The 13,488-nt window shown below is 38.6% G+C and overlaps 1 long non-coding RNA gene across 3 annotated transcripts in view; it reads left to right on the forward strand.

Annotated features, from left to right (window-relative positions):
- The first annotated feature begins 5,719 nt into the window (after window positions 1-5,719).
- LOC129278083 (uncharacterized) overlaps window positions 5,720-13,488 on the forward strand; it is a 30,389-nt gene continuing 22,620 nt past the window's right edge. For 2 of the 3 annotated variants that reach the window (XR_010295857.1, XR_010295856.1), the window contains exons 1-2: window positions 5,739-5,816; window positions 12,913-13,049. This is a non-coding gene — a long non-coding RNA (uncharacterized LOC129278083). Of the gene's footprint in view, window positions 5,817-7,518; window positions 7,873-12,912; window positions 13,050-13,488 lie in introns of all 3 variants that reach the window. The other variant, XR_010295858.1, reaches the window with a different exon arrangement.

Here is a 13,488-nt window from a genome sequence, read left to right on the forward strand (position 1 = left end):
TTGCATTCCTTTTGTAATCAGTCTCCTATTTCTAGTCTTATTCTACCACAATATGATTGTGCCGCAATGGCGGAACAGACGAGGGCATGCTGCCCTCACTGAGAAGAGGAGAGATCAGTGGCTGCCCTCCCCCTTCTTTGCGGGTTTCACCGGAAAAAAAAAAAGAAACGGGAAAAGGAGAAGAGGGAGGGAGAAAGATAGGGAAAGGGAAAGGAAAAGGGGAAGGAAGGAAAGAAGGAAAAAAAGGGAAAACAAAACAAAACATAAAAATGGAAAACGGAGGGAAAGCCGGAAAAGTAACGAAAGAAGAACACGATAGAAAAAACAAACCATTCAGAAATATTATTATGATTAAGAATGGAAATGAATTTAAAGCTGGCAAAATGGCAAACAAAAGCGCGAAATGTCGGTAGAATGGAATGAGCCAAAATCTATAAACTGGCAAACAAAGAAAAGGGGCAAAAAAAAAAAGAAAAGAAACTGAAAGAAGAACTTAATAACACGACCGGGCAGTCCAGAATTGAAAATAAAGAACGGAACGAAATATGGATTGCATATAACGTACATTAAGCTTGCTAATTACTATAGGTCACAATCATTGCTTTGGCTACATTTCTAAAGCTACCGGGGGCTTTGCCCCTGACCCCACTTAGTAGGGGCTTCTTCTTTAACCTTCAAAGGGATTTATAACGCACCCCCCCCCCCTGTACCTACATTAAGCTTTACACTGGGGTACAGGCTGCGTCTTGGTTCCACACCCAAGCTAGGCCGGGGGAATACAAAAAATGTAGAAGGCAACGTAATGAAATGAATGGAAAACAATAAATATGTTATTTGCTTAAATGTAGAAAAATTGTCATATAATTTGAATTTCATTTCAAAAGGACAATTTTTCCACTTTGCTATGTTGTGTCCCCTCAAAATGTTTAGTTCATTACGCAACTGCGTTGAATTAATGTCAGCGGTGTAAATCCGTGTTGATGGGTGGGGGATGATTGAAATATTTTGGTAATTTTTTTTGCAATCATGTTTTTAGATATGCAAGGAATTGTCATTGATATGTCCACAGTGGCGTACCGTGGGTCACGGCATTGTGGGGGCACCAGCAAAATTTTTGAATCACTGAGTGATCGAGCGTGCAGCCAGTTATACTGACCTAATAGAGACATTTTAAGGACAATGTCATTAAACGGATATGTATCTCACTGATCAAATAATGCGAGCGCGAGCTGAAATTTTTTATATTCACACCTAAAAAGGGACATTATAATCAAATGTGTGTAATCATGATAGGTACCTGTCTCTCTAAACAATGCGAGCGCGAAGCGCGAGCTGAAATTTTCGTATATTTTGACCCCAAACAGCGAGATTTTAAGGAATATATATATTTTTGGAATCCATTAAGAGTATGCATATCTCACCATAGGCATCTGATGCGAGTGCCAAGCGCTTGCTGATTTTATTAGAATTACATCTGAACACATGAAACACTTTTTGTTGTCATTGCAATCGTGATTATCATACGCATCTCACTAATCAAATATTGCAAGCGCGAAGCGCGAGCTAAAAATTTAGATAATTTAGACCTGAAGTGGGGCATTCTAAGGTTTCTTTGTAGGAATTAACTAGGACCATACGTATTTCATTAACCAAATGATGCGAGCGCGAAGCGCGAGCTGAAAATATTTGATATTCAGATCAGAAGAAGGGACATTTTAAGGACTGATTTTAGGAATTCAGGAAGAGCAGATCCACTAATATTACCAATCCACTAATGCGAACGTAATCACGGACAGGAAATGTTTCAAATATACGAAGACCTTAACATGGGGCAATCACTTTTTGAGTCATGTAAAAGAAGCATATATATGTCACTACATAAAACAATGATAACTCAAGTGCTAGGAAATATATTTGGTTTATATTGACTTGAAAACGGGATGTTTTAGTACAACAGGATTATATATCTCGTTAAACACACAATGCGAGCACCAGGAACAATGAGACGTAGGTCCTGGGCAAATTATGTTTCATGAAGTTATGTTTCTTATGTAATGTAACATACCATAATTATAATATAATATAAGATTATAATGAATAATATTTTCTTCTTTCCCACAACATTTCTCTTCCTTTCTCCCTCTTTTCTCCTTTTCCCCTTCCCCCCTTTTTTGTTGGTCAGCCGATGGGGGGGGGGGGGGCATGTGCCCCCATGCCCCCCCCCCCCCGTAGTTACGCCACTGTATGTCCATATGGCAAATACCCCTCCAATATTATTATCCTTTTTACCCCATGATGTTTTAATGGTTTTATTAGATATTACGTTCAAAATTTTTTGACATTCCATCTTAATCCCTTCCCAAAGACCCCAACATTGATTAATTGGAAGAAACGGGGGTTTGACTTCAATGTAATAATAAGGACATAAGTATTTCGTTTGGAAATGGTGAACTGGCTCTTTATTTGCATTTTATGATTCAATTATATTATTTTATTTGTTTAGCGGTATTTTAGGAAGAATTTTCACCAATAAAACAATTATCTCTTGTGATTTTTTTTTTCATTTCTTTCGTAAAAAGTGTGGGGGGGGTGGATGTTTGTACAGGCCACCCCCCCTCCTCGAAAAGTGTGGGGGGGGGGTATATCCCCCCACCCCCCCCCTCGGGATTTACGCCACTGATTAATGTTGTGTAAAAGCTATATAATAACATACCAGCGTGATTTTGATTGAGAATAGCTGATATATGCAGACCCTATCGCATAGCACTTGCGTACTGATGGCATAGTTAGGTCATGGCCCCAAAAAGTTATACAACCAAGAACAAAAATGTAAGATATGATGTTATTTACTGAATAAAGTGTTTTTTACTGAATAAAGAAATATTTCAAAGTTAGATTCTCATGAAAAGGTGATTTTTTTTCTCGCTCACTTCGCTCGCTCGAGACATATGTTAAGCAGGTTTTTGGCACATGTGCCATACTGTGCCCCTCTTTTTCGCACACAATCCTGTTCACGGTGGCGTACAGACTAAAAAAACAACGAAAGGAAAGAGAGAATGGTTAAATATGTTACAATTTTTTAATATTATGTCAAAATCTATCACAAAATTGGATTTTTGTAATAAAGATGTCAAAAATTTTGCTTCCTCGCAACCTTTTTAAAAAAATAAATTCTGTCCGTTACGCCATATCTGATGGCCCCCTCAAAAATTTTGCCTGTTCAAACCATGATACCACCATGAAATTTTTGGCTCTTGCCCCCCCCCCCCGCCCTGTTACGCCCGTATTATTGTGCATTTTTTTTTACAGCCACTATAATACTTTAACGTTGACTCTAGCTGTCATAATCGCTCTGAGATTTTCTTTTAATTTCCTTTATATTTTCATATTAGAAAATAATGATGCAATGATAAATATAACTTAAAAGTGTCATCCGTTTCGACATTGAGGGGGCGGGGTGGTGACCGAGGCCATTTAACTATACATATAACTCAAATATTCATTTATCGGGGTGTGTTTTGAAACCAAAATCAGGATTCATAAGAATAGGCTCAAAAGAAAATAATGTGATGTTCACAAACCATAGAGATGTCAATATAATCTTTTTTTTATGAGACGCACGTAAATGATCATCCTCCCTTCTCTTTCCCTCGTTTTCATGTTACTTTAGTCCATACAAACTTCATCGTAATAACACATTTCATTTCATAGCCTACTCATAGTTACACATCCATAATAATTAAGATTGACTTTTGAATTCAGGAAGTTACATAATGTTAAGAATTAAAGTCATGCTTTATTTCACTTCTATCCCCAACTTATATCACATCCTATCCCAGGGGCGGATCTAGCTCCCGCCAATAGGAGGGGAGGGGGCAAGATCTTTTACCCATATTTTCCCCTATCGGCCGCTCATATTTGATTTTTGTTTCTTTCTTTGAAGGAGCTTGATACGGCATATCGCGTAAAATTAATAAGAATTTCTGAGCGAGCAAAAATGTTGACATTTTTATTACAAAAATCAAAGTTTGTGATACAATTTTACACAACACTTTGCAAAATTATAGGCCTATATCTCGCACTTATCCATTTCCTTTTCTCCCAATTTTCTTGGTCGTGAATTTTTTTTTTTTTTTTTTTTGGGGGGGACGCTGATATCCTAACAATAATACTTTAGCTTTATTCTTATAAAACAACATAAAAAATATAATAATCTCATAAGCACTATATGAATAGTACGAGCGCATAGCGCGCGAGCTGAAAATTTTTGTAATTCATGTATTTTGTCCTGAAAATTGAATATTCTGAGAAATGTTTGTAAAATTGACATTCTAAGCACTTTATTTAATAAACGGTATAGGTATAAATCTTAACAATTGATGTGAGCGCGAAGCGTGAGCGGAAAAAATTGATATTTCAGACCTAAAAATGGGACACGCTATTCATGTTTTGTAAATAATGAAAAGGATAGGTAATTTGGTATCTTCCTACATTAATTTACATGTACATATTTATGTTTTTTATAACAAATTGATTTATGTATGAACTTACGTTTACAAAGAAAAATATTTGATGAAATGGTAGAAAATAAATGTTTTATTTGAATTGAATTGAATAATGCGAGCACAAAGTGGACAATTGTAGCACATGTTGAATAATATGAAGATCACGCTGCGTATCTCAATAAACATATGTGTGCGTGTATTTTACAGTTAGAATCTGGGCATTCTGAACACATTTCATTTTAATCCTGAATATCAATTAAAAAATATTTGATATTCCGGTATAGAGGGTGAACTTAAGCACTAAATCACTGTGTAGGAAAATTGTAAAGTGTATGTAGAAAGCACGTATGAAAATGATGACTATATCTTATTCCTCTTCCTACGCGCGATATGAAACTTGGGCGATATTCTTTTTAATTCTGAAAAGGGACAATTTAGCTATTAGAAATACATGAAAATTTTATCATCATATTTATTAATGTAATAAGCCTAACGAGTTAGTAAATTTTTTTTACATATGAGGCCTGAAAACTGGATATTTCAATAGCTAGGATTTATGAGTCGATATATTTTTAATTATTAATGCGAGCGCACTAAATCGCGAGACGAAATTTTTGATCAACTGTCAAAAAGGAGGATTTAAAACTTAATGGAATTAACAAAGACAATGTGTAGGCCTACTTGGCAAATCAAATAATGCGAGCGCACAGCGCAAAAAGCTGCAAATGATATTCAAACCATAAAACGGACATTTACAGAGCACTTTAAAAATTCATTTGTAAATCAAACAAAGAATAAAAGCTAAATGTCCGAGCTGAAATATGTTTTGTATATTGACTTCAAAACTTGATATTTTAGGCTCTTGACATATCAGCGTATAGAGCAAGATATGTATCTCATCGAACGGACAATGCGAGCGCGAAGCGCGAGCAAAAAATTTAATGTAGTGACATGTGATAGGCCTATATTTTAAATTCATTTTCCAAGTCTTCCCTGACCTTGTATTATTCACTCGTCTCCCTCCCCTTATTTTTCCTCGTTTTCCTCCTTTTTTTTTTTTTTTTTTTTCTCGCCCTCGCCCCCCCCCCCCCCCTGGATCCGCCTATGCTATCCGATCAATCCTACATCCTCAGGGAGAAATACAATTTCCCTTTTGTTTGCACCTTTTCGGAGACGCAATACTCATTTCGAACAGATACATGATCAAAGTTCCAGCAGCTGAGAGAGTTTACTATTTAATTTAGTCTACATGTCATGACACCAATCTCTACTATCATCTAGGAATCGAAGTCTACATGAATTGGTATTCAGGTGAGTTACGGTATTAGATTTGACATTAACTCTTGTCTTGAAAACATTTCACAAATGACACAATGAAGTTTTGAAATTGAAAATTGCTTTTGGGAAGTTTTGCCGGCGCTAGTGTAGTTTCGCACCTCCCCGTTTAATTAATGGTTTTCAAACATGTACAATCTCACCCTAAATAATTCATAACCTAAAATACTTGCATCTGAGCCTCCAAAGTCCAGTAGAAGTTAAATATTTGCCGTTTTTACACTTTTTTTTACAAAGTTTTACACCTATTTCGGAATCACTCGGTCGCTTGATCAAGCTCAGCGCTGCACTGAAGGGCGCACACCACTAATAGGATCCGGCAATTTCGGGAATCCCCTTTAGACCCGTACCTAAAATGATGTAATTTGGAAAAATATTCATATAAAATCAACGGTGCATATCTGAACAATTTTTTTCATATGGGCATAGAGAGGGATTACTACTGGATCTGTTCAGTCCCATGGGAGAGCAGTAATTTGTCAATGCTGGGTTTTATGGGAACTTAATTAGTTGCCCAAGAAACCCAGTGAGCACTGTGACTGCAACCAAGTTTGCACGTAGTCTTGGTTTGAGCCCCTGTAGCGCGAAAAAATATTGAAAAACACCTTTTCATATCTTTAGCATTTAAAGGATATTGAATACACTACCAAATGATAAAGGTGTGGATGATGTCATTTCTAAGACTTATTTTTGGCGATTTTTTCAAATCTCATTTTTAACACATGAGTCTATGGGGAAATAGTTAGTGGTGTGTGCCCTGAACAGGTATTGTGCAGTAAACAAGGCTAGCTGGATGTTATTGCTGCTGGAAGGGAAACTGATGAAAAAGGAGGGGTGCAAACACCCTGAATGAATGCCTGTCATGTTGTTTTATCTGGAAAACCCAATTGACAGCTAACTAGGTACTTTTTTCTTCCAAATACTCAAACAAATATAAAAATTCCAGTTTTTCCATTGACTTTGTATGTAATTTTGGCACTTGCCTATATTGGGGTCTTAAATTCAAGACTAGCATGCGCGTAGTAATCAGAAATACGTGTAGTTTGTAGAACAAAGCTGATAAACAGGCCAGCAACTAGTTTGTTAGTAATTCTCTTTTAACATCTTCCCAAGATAGGATTTGAGTCAAGTTAAAGGGAATAACATGACAAGGTAAAATTTGAAGTTTTCAAATCGAATTTGATAGCAATGATCATCTGGGTACTTTTATTAATTATTAAAGGAAAATCTTGTATTTATTGTTAATGTTAGGCCTAACTTGTCTTAAGACTTAAGCCCTATCACGTTAGACGTTAGGCCCTAGACTAGAGGCTAGATCTAACTTAGGCGTTGTGTTCCAACTGTGTCAAAATTTTAGACAGTATGACAGACACAAAAGGGCCAAGATATCACCACATTTCTTAGGTGTCTTTTGGAAACATCTATCCAGTTGGAATATCATTGTTGTTGTAAACTAATGTTAGAATCCTGCTTGCAGCAGTGTTTGCAATAGATGCCCCCCCCCCTTTTTTTTTTTGCTAGCCCCACCTGTCATGATATTTGGTACAGCTGTTTTCTCCCTGATTCTGTTCTAACTATCTCTCTGGAAAATTTTAAAGCAGTTGATTCAAATTCACAATTCATGCACTTGAATATGGTAATGACTGCATTTCCTCTTATTTTCCCCCTTATTCTTCAGGAATCACCCACTCCATGTTTGAACACTAGGTCTCAAGCCAGGGCTAAATGTGTATGCTTGTTGACAAGCTTCATTGATGACCACGGTATGCTTCTCTACATCAACAATCCGATGGCTGACAGTGGAACCATCAGTGGTACACAGAGTCTTCTGATGTCTTTGGTCTGAGAATGATTGTTGTGGAAAAGCGACTGACAGGTTTATCATATTGGTGAAGTTATCGTGCTCATCAAGGGAAATTGTGCGCTCCAACCAGGTCCTCTCATGTTAGACATACATATTTCATCTTTAGAATACTGTTGGGATTACCAAGCTACCCACTTCACCCATGCATGTTCCATGCTGTATGGCCAGGTACAGAGAAGTTCTTTTGCTTGTCAGATAGTTTCTTGGGGGCTCATTGTTACTGCATTTGGTTTGATTGGGAAAATTTCCTCTTGCATTTATACACTTTTCTAGTGTGCATCTGAAATAATGTCATAATCACCCCCCCCCCCCCTCAATCAATCAGAAAAAAATATCGCAAATTATGTCATGATTTTTATAATATTTTACAGACAACTCCCCTTTTTTATCCCAGAAGGGCAGCAGTAACATACTTGTAGCAAGGACTCCCTGGTACTTTCATGTCCTTCACCTAGTTTACATGGCACACTTGATATGCTGACAGATTGATGCTAATTACACATTGACCAGCAATAAATTAATGTCCCCTTCTTGTACTACTGAACCATTACTGTGGATCATGATGAATATCACAATTTATTTAGCTCTCATTCTCTGTCATTTTGCTCATCCCCTCCCCCTCCCCCCCTCCCCCTTCCCCCCCTCTCTCTCTCTCTCTCTCCTCTTTCCTCCATTTCTCATCCCTTTCTATATCCAACTCATTTTATCTGCCTCCTGTAAAACCCTGAATGTGATTACACATGATACACTTATATTTTTGTATTTCTATTGTTTTTATTGTTTATATCTTGCATTGTGCTATCAGTTTCAATTACTCATGACTTAGAAAAATGAAATAGTACTATTGAAATGTAGTAACAAAAACTCAATGGCAAGGATCATCATTAAACTTCAATTCATGATTATGGATTGAGCAAAATTATCTCTTAAAGTGCATTGTTTGAACTCTGTGTATTCTGTATGTATTATACCCCTAAAGAGAAAATGTTTATTCCCTGTTCAAAAGAGAACAAGGTCTCAAAACAATTTTTTTTTAAAACATTGTGCATATGATATCCTAAGGTTGTGCAAAAAAAAAAATATCCCAAGTTCAGTGTGAATCGGACCCTCTGAAGGGCGCACACCACTAATAGGATCCGGCAATTTCGGGAATCCCCTTTAGACCCGTACCTAAAATGATGTAATGGTTGGAAAAATATTCATATAAAATCAACAGTGCATATCTGAACAATTTTTTTCATATGGGCATAGAGAGGGATTACTACTGGATCTGTTCAGTCCCATGGGAGAGCAGTAATTTGTCAATGCTGGGTTTTATGGGAACTTAATTAGTTGCCCAAGAAACCCAGTGAGCACTGTGACTGCAACCAAGTTTGCACGTAGTCTTGGTTTGAGCCCCTGTAGCGCGAAAAAATATTGAAAAACACCTTTTCATATCTTTAGCATTTAAAGGATATTGAATACACTACCAAATGATAAAGGTGTGGATGATGTCATTTCTAAGACTTATTTTTGGCGATTTTTTCAAATCTCATTTTTAACACATGAGTCTATGGGGAAATAGTTAGTGGTGTGTGCCCATAAGCAGTCGGTACGCGTACAGTACGTACCACCTAGTGAAGTGCAAGAAGAGCGAGTTTTTCTATGGTATCTTCAAAAAGATTTTTTTCCCCTCTTTCAGCTTATTTTCATCGCTAAATCTACGTGTATTCACATTTCTTATTTCATTCAAAAAATCACACACACGCACACCCCACACACATACCTTCACACAACAAACATCAACCACTCTGCACAACCACTACCGTAATACTTGGTGCAAGCTTAAAGAGGGGAAAAAATCTTTTTGAAGATACCATAGAAAAACTCGCTCTTCTTGCACTTCACTAGGCTGTGGTACGTACTGTACGCGTACCGACTGCTTATGTGCAGCGCTGAGCTTGATCAAGCGACCGAGTGATTCCGAAATAGGTGTAAAACTTTGTAAAAAAAAGTGTCAAAACGGCAAATATTTAACTTCTACTGGACTTTGGAGGCTCAGATGCAAGTATTTTAGGTTGTGAATTATTTAGGGTGAGATTGTACATGTTTTAAAACCATTAAACGGGGAGGTGCGAAACTACACTAGCGCCGTTTTGCCTTGTTACATGTTTTAGTAGAAAATAACATTTTACAAATGAGAAAGATCTTAAATTCTGCAGATGTCAATGGGTCATCAGCAGCACACTAGGGATCACAGGTGTTTCGGCCATTATTTTGAGTGCTGTACACCTCCACCTTGCTGGCCAGTGCTACGCTGGAATGATGATGTCTTTTAAAACAAATTTGACATATACTTCTCCATCATGGAGTCTTGAATCCCTTCCCATACAAACATGCATAAGAGAATCTTGTAAATACAGATGGATTTCCCCAGGAAATCCATCTTTTTTATTAAAAATCACGAAAATTAGCAGGATTTTATTATTCTCTACAGCTTCCTATGCCTACTGCATAAGAAGGTTTTAAAAAATGATGGAGAAGTATATGTCAAATTTGTTTTAAAAGACATCATCATGGAGTCCTCAAGACTAGACAGCACCCCCGTTGATAAGACAGGAATAACCGTCGTTTCTGGGGATTTATTTAACAATTTCTGACGTTTACTATCTCCATTCACCGACGGTAGTGTGAGCTCGCATGTGTTATCACATCCTCCCTTTTGTCGATTAACTGTCAAGATTTTGATGTGCTTTCTTACATCGAATTTACACTCTAAGGATTTATCAAATACAAGATATCAATTTATAATTTATAATCAATGAATAAATGTCAAAGAAATATATCAAAAGGTATGAAAGTGGTACTTTACCAATGTTTTCTTGCGACTTGGACACCAGAATCACTCCCAAAATAGCAGCCAAAATTACAAACGAATGGAGAGTGCATCAACAATTTACGAATGTGATATCGATATTGCTTTTGATATAAATTATTATGCGATCTGCTCCACATGCGAGCTAAACCGCTACGATCACAGGTAGTAGACGACATTTGATATATCGAGACATTAAAAAGTTAATAACGATAATGACGTCATTCAAGATGGCAACTTGCAAGAAAAACCGTCAGCTCAAGTGAAAATATCTTAGATGAAAGATTTCTCGATCATTCAGAGGATTTTTATCAATAACTCCGGTTCAAGGTACGCAATTACTTATATTTCCCTGATAATGGAAACCATGAAACTGTAAATTTCGCTTTTAAAAAAGTTTTAAATTGCGAACTATAAAACGTTAGTTCACTTACAAATATGTTGACTGTATGTACCGGGCCTCCAAGCTCTTCAGTCTATGTATTGGTGAGTGGAGCCAACGTAGTTCAGCTGAACAATCGAAATACAGAGACTGAAGCTTTTGGTCTACCCCGTTGACACCTAAAAGTGATCTGGATTGTCCAGAAAGCACTACGATGCCTTCTGAATAACCAAAGCCGAGCCCGTCTCGGCAGCCCCACACATTCTCCTCCCCCACTTCTCCCCTTCTCTTCTTCTGAACACCATTGCTCGGATCCACCTTCTTACAGAGACACCCGCAAACCCCCTGCACCCAACCTCGCCGGTATGTACCTCCGCTCCCCATCCATTATGCTCACACTCTTGCTTCAGACTTGCATACTTATCCATTTTCCTCTCCCTCGCCTCTTCTATCCTCGTCTTCCATGGCACCGTCAATTCGACCATCACAATCTTACGTGCCGAACTAGCCACTAAAACCATATCTGGCCGCAGGGCTGTGACTACCACCTCTTCCGGCATAGTCCTATTCCCCTCATCCACACGTACCTCCCAGTCGTCTGCAGCAGCTAACAACCCACCCACACCTTGTCTGCCTAGTCTTCCTACACCTTGTCCCCTTCTTGACAAACTCAATGCCCCTCACCCTCGGGGGTCCATTCTTCTTTCTCGCCTCTACTGCTGCCCTTGCCAAAGCTCCCATCTCCTTCAAGACCTGGTTATGCCTCCATGTATAGGCTTGCAATAACCCTCCACAAGCTGACAGGACATGTTCCAATGACCCTTTGCCTTCCTGCAAAACTTGCAGCTGTCATCCTCTACACAACCCCACCTCTTCAAATTCACTGGCGTTGGCAGGACATCAAAGGTGGAACTGATCATGAAGCGCACAGCTCCAGACGACATCGTCCTGAGTTGGTCTCAGGAGACCTTCTTCTGCTCCACCTCTTCCCAACGAGTCCATGCACCCTGCACACCCTGCTCTGCAGCTTTTGCCAACCGACATTCCTCCTCCTTGACTGCCTCAACCACCAAATCCCTCCTACCCTTCCTGCCTTGCTTGCTATACCATCTCATGTCAGGACGATACCCTACCCCGCTCCTACCCACTTGGACAGCACCCCGCATCTCCTTCCACTTGGCCATTGCCACGGCTTCATCCGCAGCCTCTTCTGCCTTCCACTTCCTCCCTGTACGGATTGGTGGCCTAGAGTCAATTATTGTCTGATCCTTCGACTCCCTCATCATCATGACCAACCTAACCTTCCCAGCCTTGTACACTTCTACCACTGATGCCATAGGAAGCCTTAGCTTTCCAGATCTACAAGATAATGCCAAATCTGTTACAATCCGTGGAACACCTAACCACTTGCGGTAGAACGAGTTCATCTTCTGCTGCGTCCTCTCAACTCTAGAAACTGCCACCTCATACACCTGCAGTTGCCACATGATCCGTGGCAGCAGCCCATATTGGCAGCACCACACATTTGCATTCCTCGGGATCAAGGTCCTATCCACCTTCTTTAACCACTCTACCACTTTGTCATAGATCTGCATCCCTCGATGCCTGTCATTCAACTTGTCGTCATACCAACGTCCCAAACTCTTCACCCATTTCTCAGAAACCCGAGGTATATCCTCGTTTCCAATATAAGAAACCTCTTCTCAACCACCTTGCCCTTCCTCAATGACACTAACCGACTCTTCTTAGCCTTGAACCTCATCCTAGTCCAACCTACCAGCTCCTCAAGTCTACGGAGGCCTTTGTCAACCTGGGACTCGTTACCCGACACAATCGTCAGGTCATCCATAAACTCCCTGACAGAGGGAATGACAACCTCTCCAGCCAGCCCATTATGATGAATGTCCTATCCACTTTTTTTAAAAAGGACAATTTGTTAGAATTTTTTTTTTCTTTCACTTTACATCTGCAGTCATTTCACTCAGTGTACAACATGGATGCACACCCTTTCTTGTGTGAACCATCTTCCAGCATAAATGAAAAAATAATTCTACGAGAGACAAGGACCTGACACCAATCTTATCTGGCGTTAGCAGTTATTGGTATTAGGTGAGTTATGACCAAAAGAGGCATTGGATTTGACATACTCTTTAAAATATTAAGTTACATTAAAAATATTGAACTTGCAGTAAATAGAGGAGTAACTTGATAGATTGGTGTACATGGGGGATTTTAAGTAGTTTGCTATAGAATTAATATATTAAGAATTTTATGGAATAAACATAGACAATAATGTCAAATTAAGGTCGGAAATGGAACAAGAGATGGATGTGCAAGGGACATTGAATGAAATTTCATTGTGTTTGATAAACAAAAACTGTCCCATTTTTCGATGAAGTACAACATCAATTTATACCTGCATGTTTTTAAATGAGTAACTTGAGTGAACTAAAAATTGCTTGTCCAGTAATAAGGTGAAAAGCAGGAGAAGTAGCTTATGGGGAGTGGTGGCAGAAAGGATGGAGTTCACAAACTTTGACCACAAGTG

This window comes from Lytechinus pictus, chromosome 15 (genome assembly GCF_037042905.1).
Source record: "Lytechinus pictus isolate F3 Inbred chromosome 15, Lp3.0, whole genome shotgun sequence".
In the NCBI taxonomy this organism is placed as follows: domain Eukaryota; kingdom Metazoa; phylum Echinodermata; class Echinoidea; order Temnopleuroida; family Toxopneustidae; genus Lytechinus; species Lytechinus pictus.